Source organism: Puma concolor, chromosome A2 (genome assembly GCF_028749965.1).
Source record: "Puma concolor isolate L17-30 chromosome A2, mPumCon1.1.hap2, whole genome shotgun sequence".
Taxonomy (NCBI): domain Eukaryota; kingdom Metazoa; phylum Chordata; class Mammalia; order Carnivora; family Felidae; genus Puma; species Puma concolor.
In genome coordinates this window covers 65590600-65608919 of record NC_141668.1, presented here as the reverse complement: position 1 = coordinate 65608919, position 18320 = coordinate 65590600, and the positions used below count along the sequence as shown (strand labels likewise).

The 18320-nt window shown below is 38.8% G+C and overlaps 1 pseudogene; it reads left to right on the top strand.

Moving 5' to 3' along the window:
* The window catches only part of LOC112866348 (centromere protein V-like), a 48705-nt pseudogene extending 41713 nt beyond the window's left edge, over positions 1 to 6992 (top strand).
* The last annotated feature ends 11328 nt before the right edge of the window (positions 6993 to 18320 follow it).

Below are 18320 nucleotides of genomic sequence, written 5' to 3'. Positions count from 1 at the left end.
ATACTCTTCCAATAACATTTTCAACTAAGCTAGCCAGAACCCATTTCTGTTGCTTACAACCTTAATAACCTCAACCCAAATAGCCATCATGTAGCGGAGACATTGAGGTACACTCTCAGGAAATCTATAAAGTCAGGTATTTGGAATTGGTCATTGGATTGTGTGTGTGAGGGGGAAGCACCCCAGTATATTCTGGGATAGAAAACTACAAGTCTGTGATACACAGTCAGCCATGAGGGACACTGTTCAAAAAGTATCTTCCTGCCTGTAGCCATTGGGCAAAAGGTTGCAGCTAGAAGTCATTAGCTTGTAATACTCAAAGGAGCTGAGGGATTGGTGCACTGGCTTGGACATGGAGGTTTGGGTAAGCCATCAACAATAGCTTCTATATGGGTTCATTACACTGATGATGTTAAAGTGATGGGCCTCGGAGAACAGGAAATGGGGGATACCTCAGATGTTTGGGTTCAAGGGATAGGAGATAATGCCTACAAAATTTCTGGGGTTTGATACTTTGACATTTCTATGGCATTAAAGATTTAGAGTATTCTGGGATATTATTTCTATTTTATTTTTTTATTTCGTTTTAACTTTTTTTTGAGAGAGAGACAGAGAGAGCGTGAGCCGGGGAGAGGGGCAGAGAGAGAGAGGGAGACACAGAATCTGAAGCAGGCCCCAGGCTCTGAGCTGTCAGCACAGAGCCTGATGTGGGGCTCGAACTCATGAACTATGGGATCATGACCTGAGCCAAAGTCAGAGGCTTAACTGACTGAGCCACTGAGGGCACCCCTGGGATATTATTTCTAAAGTAAAGGGCAAATGTATGTACCTGGTGTCTCCTATCATGGAGAAGGAGGCACAACACGGGGCACGGTGGTTTTCTACATATTCTGAAGATAGTTTACGATTATTTGAAAGAACGTGTTGTGTATTGTCTGTGACCTATTTATTTGTTAATTTGAGTCAGCTTTCGTAGGTTTTACTGTGTAACAAAAGCCTTGAGAATCTGAATGGCTTGCAAAAATAAGCATTTACTTTTCCTTTCTTTGATCACACATTGCCATGGCAGCTGTCCTACAGGTAGCAGGGAGGGCTCAGGTGTGCTCTATGTCTTTTCATTGTAGGCCCAAAGCTGAAAGAGTGCCACCTACTTGGGATGTTCTCCTGGTACAGGGTGGGGGCACAAGAGAACAATTCATACACGTCACATCTTAAAGTCTCTTTTAGGAAATGGAATACTTCATATTCACCCATATTCCATTGATCAAAGCAAGTCATATGGTGGCGAAACCCACAGTCTGTGAGAGAAGGAAACACAGAGTAAAACATGGCAAGATAAGATGGAGAAAGAATTATAAATTTATCTGAAAATCTCCCAGACCAAGAGATTTGGCTCTTTCATAGTAAAGTTCATGTTGTTTTTTACTCAACCCTAATTACCCAGCAGTTCCAAAGGTACTGTTTGGAGACCAGGATGCACAATGGAGTCTGTGATAAGCCCTCATGGGAAAATCCAGTCATGATCTCTAGAATTTGAGAGCAGAGCCATGCTCTTCTTTCTAGGTAACTCCTCCTTTTTAAAGGGTCTCTGGTGAAGACAGAATCCCTGCTCTTGGACAACTACAGGCTTTGAACTATTTATAAGCAACTAATGCTATTTGATATACTTAGCTTGAAAGCTGGGTATAGCTAGTAATATTCCATCATCAAATCAGATACCAAAGGCACGAATAGTTTGTACAATCAGGTTGCACACGTTCCCATCGTTCACATTGCCATGAGTTCCTCAGTTTATACCTATAGATAGTTTCATGGGTGGTTTCCCATAACCACGTGGCTAAAGATAAAACATTCTCCTTGGCTCTCTGTAAAATACTGATATGAATTGGAAGTAGCCTGTTGTATTACAGCTCCAGATAGGAGTGGCCCTGAAAGATGGTGGAGAAAATTAAACCTCTCTCTGGCCAGAAAACCAAACATAACAATTTGCTATTTACTTTGCCTAGAAGGAAATTTGGCTTAAAATCAGGATTTGTATTGATTTTTAGGCGATTGTTTTTGTCTGACCCTTGTTGGGAAAGAGCAAGATTAGGATAGTGTTGACAAGATAGTTAAGGAATGGTTTGACTGGATCTCACAGAATGAGCTTGGAGCATGAAAACAGTTGTGTCTCATTTATACCTTTCAGAAGACTTTCACTGTGGAAGAGACTCTTAGTTGTCAGGTAGACAGCATGGCCCACAGCTACCAGTCTTTTTCCTTTATTAGGCAGTACAGGTTTTAATCAGATGGCTTATGAATGAAGCAGGCATGGTGGCAGAGATAGATGCTATACTTGCTATAGGCTTAACTTTGTGAATTTCACCTCACTAGATATGACTTGCTTAGTTAGTATCATTGCTGGGTGACCAATTTTTCAAGCAATGGCTTCAAATCCTGAAACACAATCTAGCACCAAACCTCAGGGGTGCTTCCTGGATACCCAGTAATTAGATCAACTAAATTGGGCACCTGTCATCAGTGAATAAATCAGATTCTTTCTTTTCTTTCTTTCGTTTTCTTTCTTTCATTTTCTTTCTTTCTTTCTTTCTTTCTTTCTTTCTTTCTTTCTTTCTTTCTTTCTTTCTTTCTTTCTTTCTTTTCCTATAAGAATAGATATGCATGTTCTGGACTTACATTTCTTTTTCTTCCTATACTCGTCTTTTTTGAGTTTATTGAAGGTCATATACTCTGTCAGAGTAAACATGTGACCCCTAAATTCACAGCAAAAGTAGTAAACAATGGGATGACACCCAAGGGATTACTGGACCCTATCATATGCCCTGTCATTCAGAAAATACTGGCCTTATAGGATGATTCAATGACCTAATAAAAACCCAGCTGTGACATGAGCTGGCGGTTATCACCTTGCAATTTTAGGGTGCTATTTTGTAAGATGCACTATTTGGTCTATATCTGTTATTGGCAGATTTGTAGAGGAAAACTCCAAGACATCCTTGGAACATTCTTATTTTTTTTTCTTTCTGAGAGTAAGTTATTCAAACTTTTCTTCACTTTTATGAAATAACTTGGTACATGTCCAACAAGCCACCTTCCCCTTTTTTGCCTTAGTTTGTCAGTTGGTTTCAGTTGCTTACAACCAACGATTCTTTTTTTTTTTTAATATAATTTATTGTCAAGTTAGCTAACATACAATGTATACAGTGTGCTGTTGGCCTTGGGAGTAGATTCCCATGATTCATCGCTTACATACAACACCCAGTGCTCATCTCAACAAGTGCCCTCCTCAATGCCCATCACCCACTTTCCCCTCTCCCCCTCACCTTCCCATCAACCCTCTGTTTGTTCTCTGTATTTAAGAGTATCTTATGGTTTGCTTCCCTCTCTGTTTGAAATTATTTTTCCCCTTCCCTTCTCTGATGGTCTTCTGTTACGTTTCTCAGATTCCACATATAAGTGAAATCATATGATATCTGTCTTTCTCTGACTTATTTCACTTAGCATAATACCCTCATGTTCCATCCATGTTGTTGCAAATGCACCCAAGGATTCTTAATGAATACACCCTACTACTAAAGTATGTTTCTTCTTCTTCTTTTAAATAGCTATAAGAGAAGCCATAATGATCATTTTCATTGAAGCAAATAAAATAGTTGACAATTTTTCAAAAATATGGTGGACATTTTAGTTGTACACCCAGTATCCGTTCTTCTTTACTTTATTCCTAAAAGAAATCCTGATATTCTTTAAGAAAGAAAGGTGCCCACTTTTAAAACATGAATTTCCCAGCTTCTTCTGCTGCTGGGGATGACTAAAGAGAGACATAGCTCTAAGTAGATGCTGCTTTCGGAAAAGCATTTGAAAGGGAACAAGTAAGTCTTTCACCTTTTGCCCTCAGCATTTCCTTCTTTTCCCTTGCCTAGAATTCAGAGTGAGTTGAAGTTGGAGCATCTATCTTGTATCCCATGGATTAACAATGTAACGCAAAGCCACCTGCTGAGGATGATAGGGCAGAAGATAGGAGCTGAGACACTGATGTCATTGTGAAGTCTAGTCCAAGAAGTTAGTCTTGGACTAACCACGGATTGCCAACCTCTGAACTTACTCTAATGGGAGAAGAACTGAGACCTTTTTGATTAAACCACTGTATTTTGGGTTCTGTTACATTTAAATGAAGGCAACATTGAATTGGCACACATAACTTCCCTTTTTATTAGAGTTTCATGACAGAACAAAAACCTTTTTATTTCCATATAGATGACAGAGCTGTGCAGATTATTTGAGGCTGTTGAAAGAACAATTTATGGCCATTTTTTTTTCTTTTTTAGTGATTGAAATAACTAATAACTTTTGTTAAGATTGCTATGATTTTAGCTGACAAAAGGAACATAGATGAGGAATGTAGGAGAGGAATATGGTTTGATGTGCCAATTTCAGGCACATCTGCTTATCTTCAATTTATTTCCCAAACACAGAAATTACCTTATTTCTTAAAAGGTGCTATTTTTTCCCTGTTACCATTGAATTCTACCATCACCAGGGAATGTGCTCTTCCCTTTAGTGGTGCTGATGGCTTTGTGTTTTACCTTCAGCTCTGCAGAACTTTCTCCAGATTTCCTTGAGGAATATTCACATTTGCCTCAATAAGCAGTCCATTGTGAAGATTTTTTGCATGGCTAATTTAAGGGCCTTGTCTTTAGCTCCTCTGGTTCTCTTTCTTACTAAATAATCTTTGAGGTTTTATACATGACCATCTGTGGGTTTCCTGCATAAAATGCAGGATTTTATGTCACTGTATCTACCATGCCAGAGCACAGGAAGGTAAACTTCAAGAGCCCCAGGGTTGAACACTGAAATATCTAGGCCAAAATCTAGACATAAATTTGAGTATCACAGTATCCTAGAGCTGGAGGAGGTCTTCAGGATCATGTCACTTAAGTCCCGATGTCAAAGATGCCTAGACAAAAGCTAAGAAGGTGAGAGGACCTACCCTACTCTGTAAGTAGAATCAGGAACAACGGAACCCTAATTTCTGATGTAGAGTTCTTTCTAGGGCCTTACACCTCTCTTTCCTTCTCTGTTCAGGTTGAGAAACCTCATACTTGGTTTCTCTTTGAACTTCCTCCCAAGTCACCATTCATTGCTATTCCTACTTCTTTTGAACCTTTCCCCCTTAAAGCAGAAAGCATTTGTATCTAGTTGTTCAGTCATAAGGTACTTTCTTTGCATGTGTCTGAAGTTGCTACCTAGAAGTCAGATACTGGCTAACACTGGGACCCTCCCCTCCTGAGGCGGGATTGTGGAGGCTTCTTTTGTAGTGACAGCTCAGAGCTTTACCAAGAATTCTCATCCTAGGCATTTCCACCCCTCCTTGTATTTTAAGAACTTCTACATTAGTTCCCTATGGCTGCTGTAATAAAATGCCACAATGTTGGCTTAAAACAGCACAAACTTATTTTCTTACAGTTCTGGATGCCAGAAATCTGAAATGGTTTTCACTGGGTTGAAATCAAGGTGCCGGCAGGAGTGTGCACTCTTCTGAGACTCCAAGAGAGAATCTTGTCTTTGCCTTCTCTGGTGTCTAATGCCTGCTTGTCTTCCTTGGTCTGTGGCCCCTCCTTTCATTTTCAAACATATCACTCCACTCTCAGCTTCCATCTCCTTTCAGTGGAATTTCCCTCCGCCTGTCTCTTTTAAGAACACTTGCTTCCATTAGGGTTCACTTGATCATCATGGGTAACCTTCCTATCTCAGGACCCTTAATCACATTTTCAAAGTCACTTTGGCCACATAGGTAATATTCAGTTTCCAGAGATTAGAGCCTGGATGTCTTTGGGGACCATTATTCATCTTACCACAACCATCCTCTCTCTTTTTGAACTTTATCTGGCCATTTGGTTGCATTGGGTACTGACATCTACATACACCTGAACACAGTGTACATCCCAAGATTAAGGTGCCTTCATAGGAAAATCAAAGTTTTAGCCTGCATTTTAAAATTTGTTCTGGGAAAGATAATTCTGTTGTGTGTTTCTGCCTTAGGAACAGAGAAAATGATACCAGCATTGGCGAGAGCAAAGTGAGAAAGACTGAAGAACACTCTGCAGACATGGGGTGCGGAGCCTTGCCATGGTCCTGCTTCCATTCATGAACCCCATCTGAGTCTCTCCCCTTGCTGTGGTCTGCTGGTCAACCCTTTCTTGGTTTCTGTGAGATGCCTTCTTCTCTGAACCACAAATTCTTTTCTTTCCTGTGAGTCCACTTTTGCCACTCTCAACCAAGAGTCTTAACAATTGCAAGATTAGAAAGACAGAGAGAGAATGTTGCTGTTCATGGGGTAGAGAACACAAGACCTGTAGGTAAGAACCTGACTTTGATTCCCTTGATATTGGGCAGCAGGAGGGTAATGACTGGGACTGGAGACAGAGCTACTAGGATGCTCTGTCAGTGTAATATTCTGGCTGTGGTAACTAGCTTTCAAATGTCTAGGCACTGTGTAGTGAAAGCAGATAATATGTGCAACCAAAGAGTAGGGAGGGGGGTATTTGTGGCCTTAACAGAATAGTTCTTTTGATTCCCTGAAGCACTATTACTTAATCTCTTGAAGATTCTATAGTTCAAGGTGTTCAAGCCAAAGGACAGGCATTTTATTAGAGAAAGGCTATTAAGATGAAGGAAGGGGAGGACACGGTGAAGGTCCTTGCTCTCTTGAAAGTCTCTAATCCTGGATAACATCCTTGGAGTCACTTCAAAGACTTTATTTAGATCACGGAAAAGCAGCCTTCCAAGGTCATACAGCAGGCCTTCCTTGCTTCTCCCTCCCTGGAAATGGCCCCAAACTAAGCTGGTTTTAATGATCTTTTAGCTGGCAGCAGACGGCCAGCCAGAAGGAAAAATGGGGAAGAGGTGCCTGGGAAAAGTGGGCTGATAAAGGTGGAGGTAGTTTTGCCCCAGGTGGGCTGTGCCACCTCCCAGTCATCTCCAATATCTAAAGTACAGGGATGGAAACCCATGCTTTTTTGAGCTTGATGACTGGAAATCAAGTTTTCTTTATTTTATGCTATATTATATGGCTATTATATATACTAATATATACTATATTATAGTCCTATAGTCACTATAACACATATAGTCTCACATTTTAGTGAGGGTTAAGAAACTTGTGAATTGAAGAGGAAAACTCAGGTGGGATATGCAATGTGGGGCCTGGGAGGAGAGATGCCCTGCCATGTAGTGCTATGACACCATTATAAGCCCCCAAATAACTTGATTTATCAATTCTAACTAGCCAGGTTTCCCAAGAGGAAATCAACAATTCCCACCTAATGCAGAATGAATGAATTATGGCATCTAGGACATTGGAAAAATAAAAAGGATTCTCTCTCCTGTGAAACAAAAGGGTTGGAGATGATCAAGGTCTTTCCAGCAATAGAGGTGGGTAGGGGGAAAGAGAGAGTCAGGGACCTGGGGTACGTACACGTGGCAGTGGGGATGCTGTGGGGATGCTGGATCCTGTTGAGGCATAGGTGAGGGAAGATACTATTGTGAGTTCAGAAAAAAGTGAAAAGCCTCTGAAGGAAATGGAATAACAGTATAGTACACTCTCTCCTGGAGGAAATAATCCCTCTCGAATCAGTGTGCCCGCTTGCTTCCTGTGAGGGATGAGGACTGCTCACTGCTAGGGTTGTGTTACAAATGTTAGCGCGACTGACACGACATCTCTTAATAAGGGGTGAGTCCTTCGTGTATTTTTGATGGTGCACCGGTGACACAACCCCTCTCAGTTAAGCAGAGAAACAGTGCAAGAGTAAATTGTCAATGACAATATCAGAGTCCTCACTCGGCTTCAGGGATTAAGTGAACAACAGCCTGGCCAGGCCCCGACATGGCTTTAGGCACCTTAAAAAAAAGAAAAAGAGCAACCGAATTAAAGCCACATATATGAGAGAGGGAAGCCTCTCGGCCCAGCAGGGAGATACCTTTGATTAAAGCTCGGTCTGACCTTCCTGCTTCATCTGTACAGAAATTAAGACACGATTCCTAAATGGCAGGACTTTGCAGAATCATAATGAGCAAGGACTGGGATGCTTTGGGTAACATTTCCATCTTCATTCCTGGAGCAGGCAAAGGTGAAATTCAGGGAGGGTCTCTGTTATTTGTTATCAAAAGAACAATGCACTCCTCTTCCCCCTGTTTCTTTTGTGCAAAGGCAGGATTATCTGCAGAACAAATAATTCATTCCTGGACACTTCAGATTGCTTTTCTGCACGGCTGAATTCTTAGGTTATTAGTGTTTAGTGGATGCCAATAGTTTGATGGGAAATCTTCTGTTTGAAGGGTGATATGTATTAGTAAAGAATTCACTCTGGGAAAGCAACTCAAGCTTCAGAGACTTTAAAACAAAAACAAAACCCAATCAAACAAACCTGTTTCATAGTTAATGAGGGTAAAATAAACCAGAATTTTATTTTAAATTCTATTATGTTTCATTGAGTTACAGTTACTTAAATGGCAAAATGCCCAAGTAGTTTATGTGGTTAACTTGACTTTCACATTAATGGTGTGGGATTAAAATAATTTCTACCATTTTGGAAAATACATCTACTATAGCATTGTCTTCCTACAAGTTAAAATTAAAAAATTAATAAAATCTGGACTCTTACATTATGAATACCCTCCATTTAACTTTATTTTCTATAACTATATGAACTATAGTACCTAGCACCTTTTTGGTACTTAGAAGATTAAAACATTGTAATATAATATTTATATTGGAAGCAAGGTCCTGGCGAAATTGTATGGATATTTTTGAAACTTGAGAGACAGTACCCTTATCCGTCATATTTTTACACTAAGGAGTATATGTTGCTATAAGATTTTGGTGAATATATACTCACCCAAGAGAGAAGGGTAGATTTTTCTGAAAGTCAACAATGCTTATTAAAAAGAAAATTTCTGCCAACTTGTGTAGAATGAAATTACAGGATCTCAAACAGCTTCTCCACTGTCAACCGTTGTCATTTAACATGCTTTTTATGCCATGTCAGGTCTGTGTTCCTGAAAATGGCGAACATGTGTCCAATAAAATCTCACCTGTGTCTGCATCGGGAAGGAATGTATTATGTTCACATCAGCGTTCCCAGATGAAACCAGACACGTTTATGTTTAGCAGTAGTCGGCTAGGGGGAAAAAAAAGAATTTTGACTGGAGAAGAGAATGGAAACCAACCATAAGCCAAGCCCTATTCAAAAATGAGGACATGCTGCCCTCTTGTGGAAAACTGTCGTGCTAACATGTGCAGCCTGAATTGAGTGCTTTTTATTTTCCTGAAGAAATTGTTTTAAGGTGGCACTTAATTCATCGCCCAGAACAACACTTGAACATTTCTAGTGGCATCCATATACTATATTTATTCTTTCACCTACCCTTCTGATGCAGAAGTTCAAATCGAGACCCAAAGGCTAGGCTTAACAGTTGTTATAAATACATACATACATACATACCTACATACATACATAAATAAAATCATTGATGTTCCTTCCCCTGAAAGAGAATATCCATCCTTTTCCTTTAACCACCTTCTCTTTCTCATCTTCACTGTCCTCACCAATCATATCATGAATAAACTTTGCAGCTTTCTGTGTGAAGTAAACTAGAGAAATCTGTACATTTCAAGCTTTGTTCCAAGGCATGGCTAATCTTTTCCTCTTTTGTAATATACACTTCTAAGGCGTGTTTGCATTTTGAAATTCTGCCCCTCTACTCACCCATTACCAGTTACTACTTACAAACATATACATGTGTCTTCCACATTACAACAGAAACAGAAAGAGAACCCACAAACAAAGCAGTACAAAACACACCTGCCCCCAATCCTATACTGCCCTCTCTCTCTGATCCTACTTCTTTGAATTTTGCTAAAAGAAGAGGCTACACTGTCTTACTTTTTTATTGTCCACTCGTTGCTCAATCTGCCTGCCCACTACCTTCTCAGAGACTACCATGCTGTTGGCTCTTCTGTGGAAAGAGGTCGCAGCCATTTTCTCACCACCAAGTAGCTCAGCATACTCTCCGAGTTCTTTCTCTAAACCACTAGTTCCTCGTATCCGTGAAAGATTTTGGTAATTCAGTAATTTTTTAAGTGCTGCCTGCTATTGGTCTTCATAGACTCAGAGTGCAGGAAGCACATCTGATGCTCTAAGAAAGCCCATGGCAACAAAGTCGGGTCAGTTTAATTTAACTTAAGAGTTTCCTCAACCTACCTGACTGAGAAATTCTTTTTTTTTTTTTTTTTTTTTTGCTTAATACCAGTTAAGCGTCTGGAGAGATCGTGTTTCTCTGCACAGATTTTTTATCATACAAACAATTCTTGACGTATCCTTGAAGATTCTTCTTGTGGAGGTGTGCGAGTCTTCTTCTAGGTGGCATTCAGACGAGGAATGCAAGGAGTCTTAGATACAGTCAGAGAGACTGCCCTCCAATGGCCGCCATGCCAGCTTGTAGTGCCCATGGTATGCAGTGATCTGTTTGCTCACCCCGTGCTCAGACCGTGGTGTTATCAGTTTTTTTTTAATTTGATGGGCAAAAAAGGAAATATTGAGCTTTAATATCTAATTATCCGGTTTTTAATGAAGTAGAGGTACATTTATGTGTTTTCCCCTTATCTGTGAGTTGCTGTATATATGATTTGATTTTGGGGGGATGATTTTTATTCTTTATATATATTCTGGATTCTGGTCTTTTGTCTTTTATGTATAATGGGAACATTTTTTTTTTTTTACTCAATTTGTTACTTATGTTTTAATTTTTATGGTGCCTTTTGCAACTTAAAAAAAATGCCCTTTGCAAAGTTTTAAGTTTTGACATTGTCAAAATTATTAGTATTTCCTTTCCTGTGTTTTAAAAAGACTTCCCTGTCCCTAAGGAAAAAATGTGTATTGTCTTATGTTTTCTATATCAAACTTCTTAATTCAACATTTTCATTCAGTCTATTGATATTATCTCAGTATCAACTTGTCTTGGCACATTTGTTCAAGTAAATACATGTGTTTCTATAGATTTATTTTATGGTGAATTTTATTTAAAGCAATTTCTTTAAGCGTATTAATTTATTTTTGAGAGAGACTGCATGCAAGCAAGGGGGGAGAGAGAGGGAGAGGGAGGGAGAGAGAGGGAGAGGGAGGGAGAGGGAGGGAGAGGAAGGGAGAGGAAGGGAGAGGGAGGGAGAATTCCAAGCAGGCTTCACATTGTCATCATGGAGCCTGATGTGGGACTTGAACTCACAAACTGTGAGATCATGACCTGAACCGAAATCAAGAGTAGGATGCTTAACTGACTGAGTCACCCAGGCACCCTTGTAGTGAATTTTATTTATTTTTTATTTATTTTTTTTTTTAATTTTTTTTTTCAACGTTTATTTATTTTTGGGACAGAGAGAGACAGAGCATGAACGGGGGAGGGGCAGAGAGAGAGGGAGACACAGAATCGGAAACAGGCTCCAGGCTCTGAGCCATCAGCCCAGAGCCTGACGCGGGGCTCGAACTCACGGACCGCGAGATCGTGACCTGGCTGAAGTCGGACGCTTAACCGACTGCGCCACCCAGGCGCCCCTCTTGTAGTGAATTTTAAAACATAATGCATGGAAAGTGTTGAGGGGCACCTGGCTGACTCAGTCAATGGAGTCTATAACTCTTGATCTCGGGGTTGTAAGTTCCAGCCCCATGTTGGGTATAGAGGTTACTTAAAAATAAAATAATTTTAAAAAAGGCTTGAAAAGAAGACTTTCAGGTGCACATTTTGGTACATATAGAGGACGATTTGGATAAGAAAGGACATCTTTATTTTTCTTTCAAATGAAGAATATTTGGTTAGATAGAAAGATATCTAGTCACCACATTTTTGAAATAAGCTAGGTACTTATGCTTGTGTTATTGTATTCCACGTTATTGATAATGTTGCATTGCTTGATAGCATTATTTTTAATTTTGGCAGTTGAAGTTTATCTAAGTTTTGATTGTTCTGGTTGACTATGTTAGAATTTAAAATTCATGTCCTGAAATTCAGTCCAACATTCTTGAAGATGTAACTGGCAGTTGCCTGACATTCTTCTTCTTTTTTTTTTTTTATGTATTCATGAAATCTCCCTGTTTTACTGTTAAGAATTGCAGACAAATATTGTGCTGCTAAATTCTGGAAGGGGCAGACTAAAGGATTAGTGTTTTGTAGAAGAGTGAAATAGAGTCACTATCCTTCTTGACCCAGCAAATGAATGCCATTAGGTGATTTCTACAGAGGTTTTGCACTAGCAATTTGGTCTCAATTAATGATGATTTTAGTGGAAGGGTAAGGACCAATTATCAGAGCCTCAGAAATATTTCTTTGTCCAGGTAGTTTAGTGTCGTTGGTAAGTTCATCTTTTGAACTTATTGAAATAACCGGACACTTAATCCCATTCCCAAAATGAGAAAAAAGTAAGGATCCAGAGGAAAAGCATAGAAAGCCACATAAAAGTGACCTGCAATCTGAAGGCTGACGACAGTGTGGGGCACTGTTGCACATCCTCTCTATTCTCAGAAAGAAGAGTTACTCAATTTGAAGGCCTGGTAGGGCCAAACTTTGCTTCTAGTTTTGACTGCAGTCAAAAGGAATCAGTGAAATTGTTCCAACTGTTGGGGGTTCAGAAATGGCCTAATTTAAATTCAAAGTAATTATCTTTGGAATAGAGGTGAATCATTTAATTAGCATAAGTTAAGGTGATATCTTGGGAAGAGAGGAGAGATGAAGGTATATGATCAGGCTGCCATTCTGAGTTGCAGATTTGTGTCTTTGTGTGTTTTGTTCGTGTCCTTGTGTGCCCCTAATTTTACTTGCCATGTGTGGGAGCCATCACCAAGTGAGGATGATTCCAAAGCCAGAGAAAGATGGCCCCTGGAAGGCCACACTGAATCTGGTCCACCCATTGATGGGACTAGTCCAGTGAGGACATGATTATGGGATGATAAACACTGTGAAGGGACATTGCTGACACAATTCAGACCCATGACACGAGCATGGTCAAACATTGGCACCTTCATAGCGCAAGTGCAGACTATTGAGATGTGGAAACTGACCAAGGGATAATCCTTGTTTCTGACCTGTTACCCTGTTACTAAGCACAGTGATGGCAGCCTTCTGGAACTTCTCCACACAGTCTGCATGGAAGGCTAGGGTCATCTTTGCTGCACTATAAACCACCTTACATTCACATTTTATTAGCTATATCTCTCCTTCCAGTGAACGTGTTCAAGAATTCAACTGCTTTCCACCTAGGTTGTGGGATGTCAGAACAGATAACCCTTAAGAGGAGAATTGCCCTTTTTGGGTCACCAAATGGAATGCGCACAATACAGTCTACTTTTTAGCTTTGGAGTCCAAAAGCCTTTAGGAGAAGTGATCTCTGGATTCCAGCCACAGTTAAATCTGGGAACTGTCTTAGCTGTCCTCAGAATCATGATCTATGCCAATACGATGGCCTTTCTTTATTATGCTCCAATTTATCTTTCTAATTTTATTTCTTTTTATCCTTTTTGTGTGTTCCTGTCTCAGGACTTTGGCACATCCTGTTGCCTCTCCTGGAACACTTGTCCTTCATTTTCTCTTCCTTGATGGCTGTGGTCCCCTCCAGCACAGCTCTATCTCTGGTTAGACCTTCTTTGTTCATTTACCATCATCTGATATATGTATATTTGACTCATTTATAATATGCCACAGAAACAGGGATTTTTAAACTATATTGTTTATTTTAAATTACGAAGTAGACACACTAATCAGCCCAGACTACTCCCTGCTCCCTCTGCCCAGTTCATGATTTATGAGCCATCACTTGTGCCCAGTGTCACAGTCCAAGTCCTACCCACCCTTCAAGGTTTGCTCAGTGTCACCTCGTTCATAGAATGTCTATTGATTCTTCCCAGTTACAAATAATGCCACCTGTCTGACCTTCTAGAACTTTTATGAAAGTAGCACCTTCTAAATGGTATATATACTTATTTATCCCTATTATTAGACTATAAGTGGTTTAAAGGGAAGATGTATTTCTTTTTTTTTAATGTTTATTTATTTTTGAGAGAGAAAGAGAGGGCAGAGAGAGAGAAGGAGAGAGAATCCCAAGCAGGCTTTACGTGGGGCTTGAAACCGTGGACCATGAGACCATGACCTAAGTCGAAATCAAGAGTCAGATGCTTAACCGACGGAACCACCCAAGCCAGGGTGGTGAGTATAGGTCACAAGGAGCTTGGGAGTGGAGCCTTCACTCAGTTACTGACTCACTGGGCGACCTAATGAGTCTCTTTGGGGCTGGATGCAGGCACAGTTAATCACTGGTAGGACAGGATTGTGGAACGCATACATTTTAGTGTCACTGAAAATCTGGATTGCACAGTGCCTGCACAGAGACAGTCACCAGTGTTTGCTGAATGGAAGAAAAGTGAATGGATCGTTATTAGTAGGGACAAAGATAATGTTATTAAGGTAACCACTGGTAGCAAAGAATTATTTTTTCATCAGCATGTCTGTGATTCATACTTGAAGACATTCCAACATTATTTTTCAAGGTTGCTTAGTTACCTCTCTTTCTTTGTGGAATATATGTTTTTCTGAAAAACATTTTCTAATCAAAGAAAGCAAAGTATGAATGGGAGTGAACTATATACTGAAATCGTACACTTAATAAAAATAGAGATTTATCACTTTTATTTCCCAGTATTCGTCTCAGCTGTGGTTATTCAATATTTCCCCCTTGCTTGTTTGTATTCCTTCATTTTAGCATTTTCAACCTTATTTTACCTTCTCATGGTCTTTTTTCTTCTTAGTCTTTCAGTTATTGTTCAGAAATGACTCAATTTGTTACTTGTAGCATCCCACGTCTGCCATCTAGTGGAATAGAATGGTCAACACAACTTTTAATCATGATCCTTGAAAAAGTCTGAATCTGTGGCGCTGTTGCTTGGAATAGAAATTACTCCTTTCATCAGACTTCAAAGCAATGCCTAGACTCCAATTTATAAAATTTCTGTAGTGAAACTGAAAGTTGCATTTAATTGTCTAAAATGGTTGTTGGATATTTTACTAGGTTTGTTATTTTTTATTAAATTTTGCAGAGCCTCTGAAGAGTTGAGTAACCAGAGGTAGATCCATTGTATTTGTTGGGAAAAGTGGGATGGTGACACTAATGACAGAAACGATTTTAGAAGAAAGGCTGAAATTTAAGAGCATCTGGGGACCATCAAATACCACAGCCATTTTATCCTAGGGAAAGAGAATTATAAAAATATGTCATTAACCTCCTTATAGTAACTGTATGCCATGGGAAATTTTAGGCTCCACCCAATGCACTTCAAAGGACAAAGGGAGCTTATAGCTGTTCTGTGGAACCATACCATGTCAAATGACTTTACTTACATCATTCACTCATATTTTTCTTCATAGATGAGTGAAGATGTATTTATTTTTATCAATTTGTAATTTTAAAAATATTTTCCTTATAAAACAGTGCAGTTTCATTATAGCTAATTTTTAAAAATTCAGAAATATTAATAAAAGAAATAAAGAATAAAAAAGACACCTGTAACTTTGCTTTCCAGGCATAACCACTTTAAAAAAATTTTTTTTTTTACATTTATTTATTTTTGAGAGACAGAGAGACAGAGCACAAGTGGGGGAGGGGCGAGAGAGAAGGAGACAAAATCCGAAGCAGGCTTCAGGCTCTGAGCTGTCAGCACAGAGCCTGAAGCGGGGCTCAAACTCACAAACTGTGAGATCATGACCTGAGCTGAAGTTGGTCGCTCAACCAACTGAGCCTCCCAGGTGCCCCAGGCATAACTACTTTTTAAAACTATGGTTACTTATTTAATTTTGAGAAAAAGAGAGAGAGAGCACAAGCAAGAGAGGGGTAGAAAGAGAATCCCAAGCAGGCTCTGTGCTGTCAGCACAGATCCTGACGTGGGACTTGATCCCATGGACCATGAGAATCAAGAGGTGATTGCTCAACCAACTGAGCCACCCAGGAGCCCCCAGACATAACCACATTTTATCATTTTGATGTATTTCCTTTCAGCCTTTGTAATTTCATACTATAATGTATTTATAATTTTTCTTTGAAAAGAAAAGAAACTTTAATCAATATGGTTCCAATTATCTTAACTAACATTACAAGGTGAACATCTTCATTCATGCAATTCAAGAATACAACTTTTAATGTCTGTAAAGTATTTTTTATATTTATATGTGAAAGTTATTTAACCAATTCTAATTATTAAAATTATAGGGTTTTTTTTCAAAATATTTTGCTCTTAGAAATACTGCCACCTTGATCTAACGTGTATATATTAGTGAAAATTTTTTTCCTGAGGACAAATTCTCTTGAAGTTTAAGTGTTCAAGATTATAAAACATTTTAAGGCTTTTGATTTAGATCACAAAGTTACCTTTCACAGTTAGAATAATTTTGTTTAGGCTAGCGCTGTATCAGAGGATCATTTCATGTCACCCTTGACAACATTATTTTTTTTGACTAAATAGAGATATAAAGAATATCTCGTTGAAGAATAATTTGCATTTCTTTGATTATTAAACACACTGGATTCTTTTATGTTTACCAGAAATCACATTTCTTTCCCAATTATTTGTGCTTTTTTCCTCCTGTGGCATTTTTTCTTGTTGATTTGCTAGAGCTGTTTATAAAGTTAGGCTATTAATCATTTTTCATCATATATGCTGCCAATCACTCCCCCAGCTTGTTGTATGTGGCTTTTTTGATTTGTGAAGTTTTAACTTTTTTTGTATGTAGTAAAATTCACTGGTCTTTTCCTTCACACTCCATTTTCAGCTTTTATGTTCAGAAATGTACCTTTCATTTTCCACCTTCATTTCTATCTTTTGCTTATGCTTTCCCATTTTCACTTCATAGAGGCCATGTCTGTTTACATCTTTTTGAAGATATCTTTTAGAAATGAAAATCATTTTCTCTTTTTTCTTTTTTTTTTTTTGTCAGCCATTTCCCAATATAGTTTTTTCCCTTTAGTCTTTGGGATTAATGCAGCACCACCTTCTATAGGTCATAATTAGTGAAAATTTCTCCCTAATTATAGAAAAGTTTTTATTATTAGAGTTAATTTTCAGTACTGATAGGAGGGTTTTTTTTTCTTTTTTTTAATTAAAATTTTAATAGGACACTGGGAGACTCTGGGACATGAATTTCTTGCCATCATAAATCATACATCTATTTTATATCTTTTATTGAGTAAGGATCAGGAGACAAGGAGAGATGAGTGAAGGCTGGGAGTCGTGGAAAATTAAGGTAATCCTAAATGACACTGACAAATTCATGTCTGATGCTGATGACAGAGATATGCTTGCCTCCCTTCTGGGATTCTGGGTCAGGTTAATTCCTTTAATCAAAAATATGGAGTTCTGAGGAAATTTAGACAGTCTGAATGACTGGTATTTTTGTCATAAAATATTTCTCCCACCTACACTCTGCTCAGCAATTACGGAATGGGGGCATCTCATTTTTCTCCAACCCCTGCTAACTAAAGAGACAAGTAAATGAAATTGAGCAGTGTGACATTTTGAGCCATAGTGTGCCCTTCCTCTGTTGTCCATCTGATAACCTGATTTTTTTGCCCTTTTGTGGTAGGAAGTCACCTTGAATAGCATTACGGCACGGCACACTTTGTGGTTTTATATCCTCATTCAAAATGAAGGCAAATGAAGGTAGTGCCCATCAGTTATTTTTTGTTCCTTCTCTTTCTTTTCTTTTCTTTTCTTTTCTTTTCTTTTCTTTTCTTTTCTTTTCTTTTCTTTTCTTTTCTTTTCTTTTCTTTTCTCTTCTCTTCTCTTTTCTTTTTTCTTTTCTTTTCTTTTCTTTTCTTTTCTTTTCTTTTCTTTTCTTTTCTTCCCTCCTCCAGCTTCTCTCATAACACCACAATCTAAAGTTTATAAGCATCTAAATAAATGATGTTGGGAAAACTGGACAGCTACCTGCAAAAGAATGAAACTGGATCATTTTTCTTACACCATACACAAAAATAAACTCAGAATGGATTCAAGACCTAAATGTGAGACCCGAAACCATAAAACTCCTAAAAGAAAACAGAGGCAATAAACTCTTAAATATCAGCCTTAATAAAATTTTTCTGGATTTTTCTCGGGTAAGGAAAACAAAAGGAAAAAGAAACCATTGGGACGACACCAACCTATAAAGCTTCTGCACAGCAAAGCAAACTGTCAACAAAATGAAAAAGTAACCTAGTGAATGGAAGAGATATTTGCAAACGATACCTC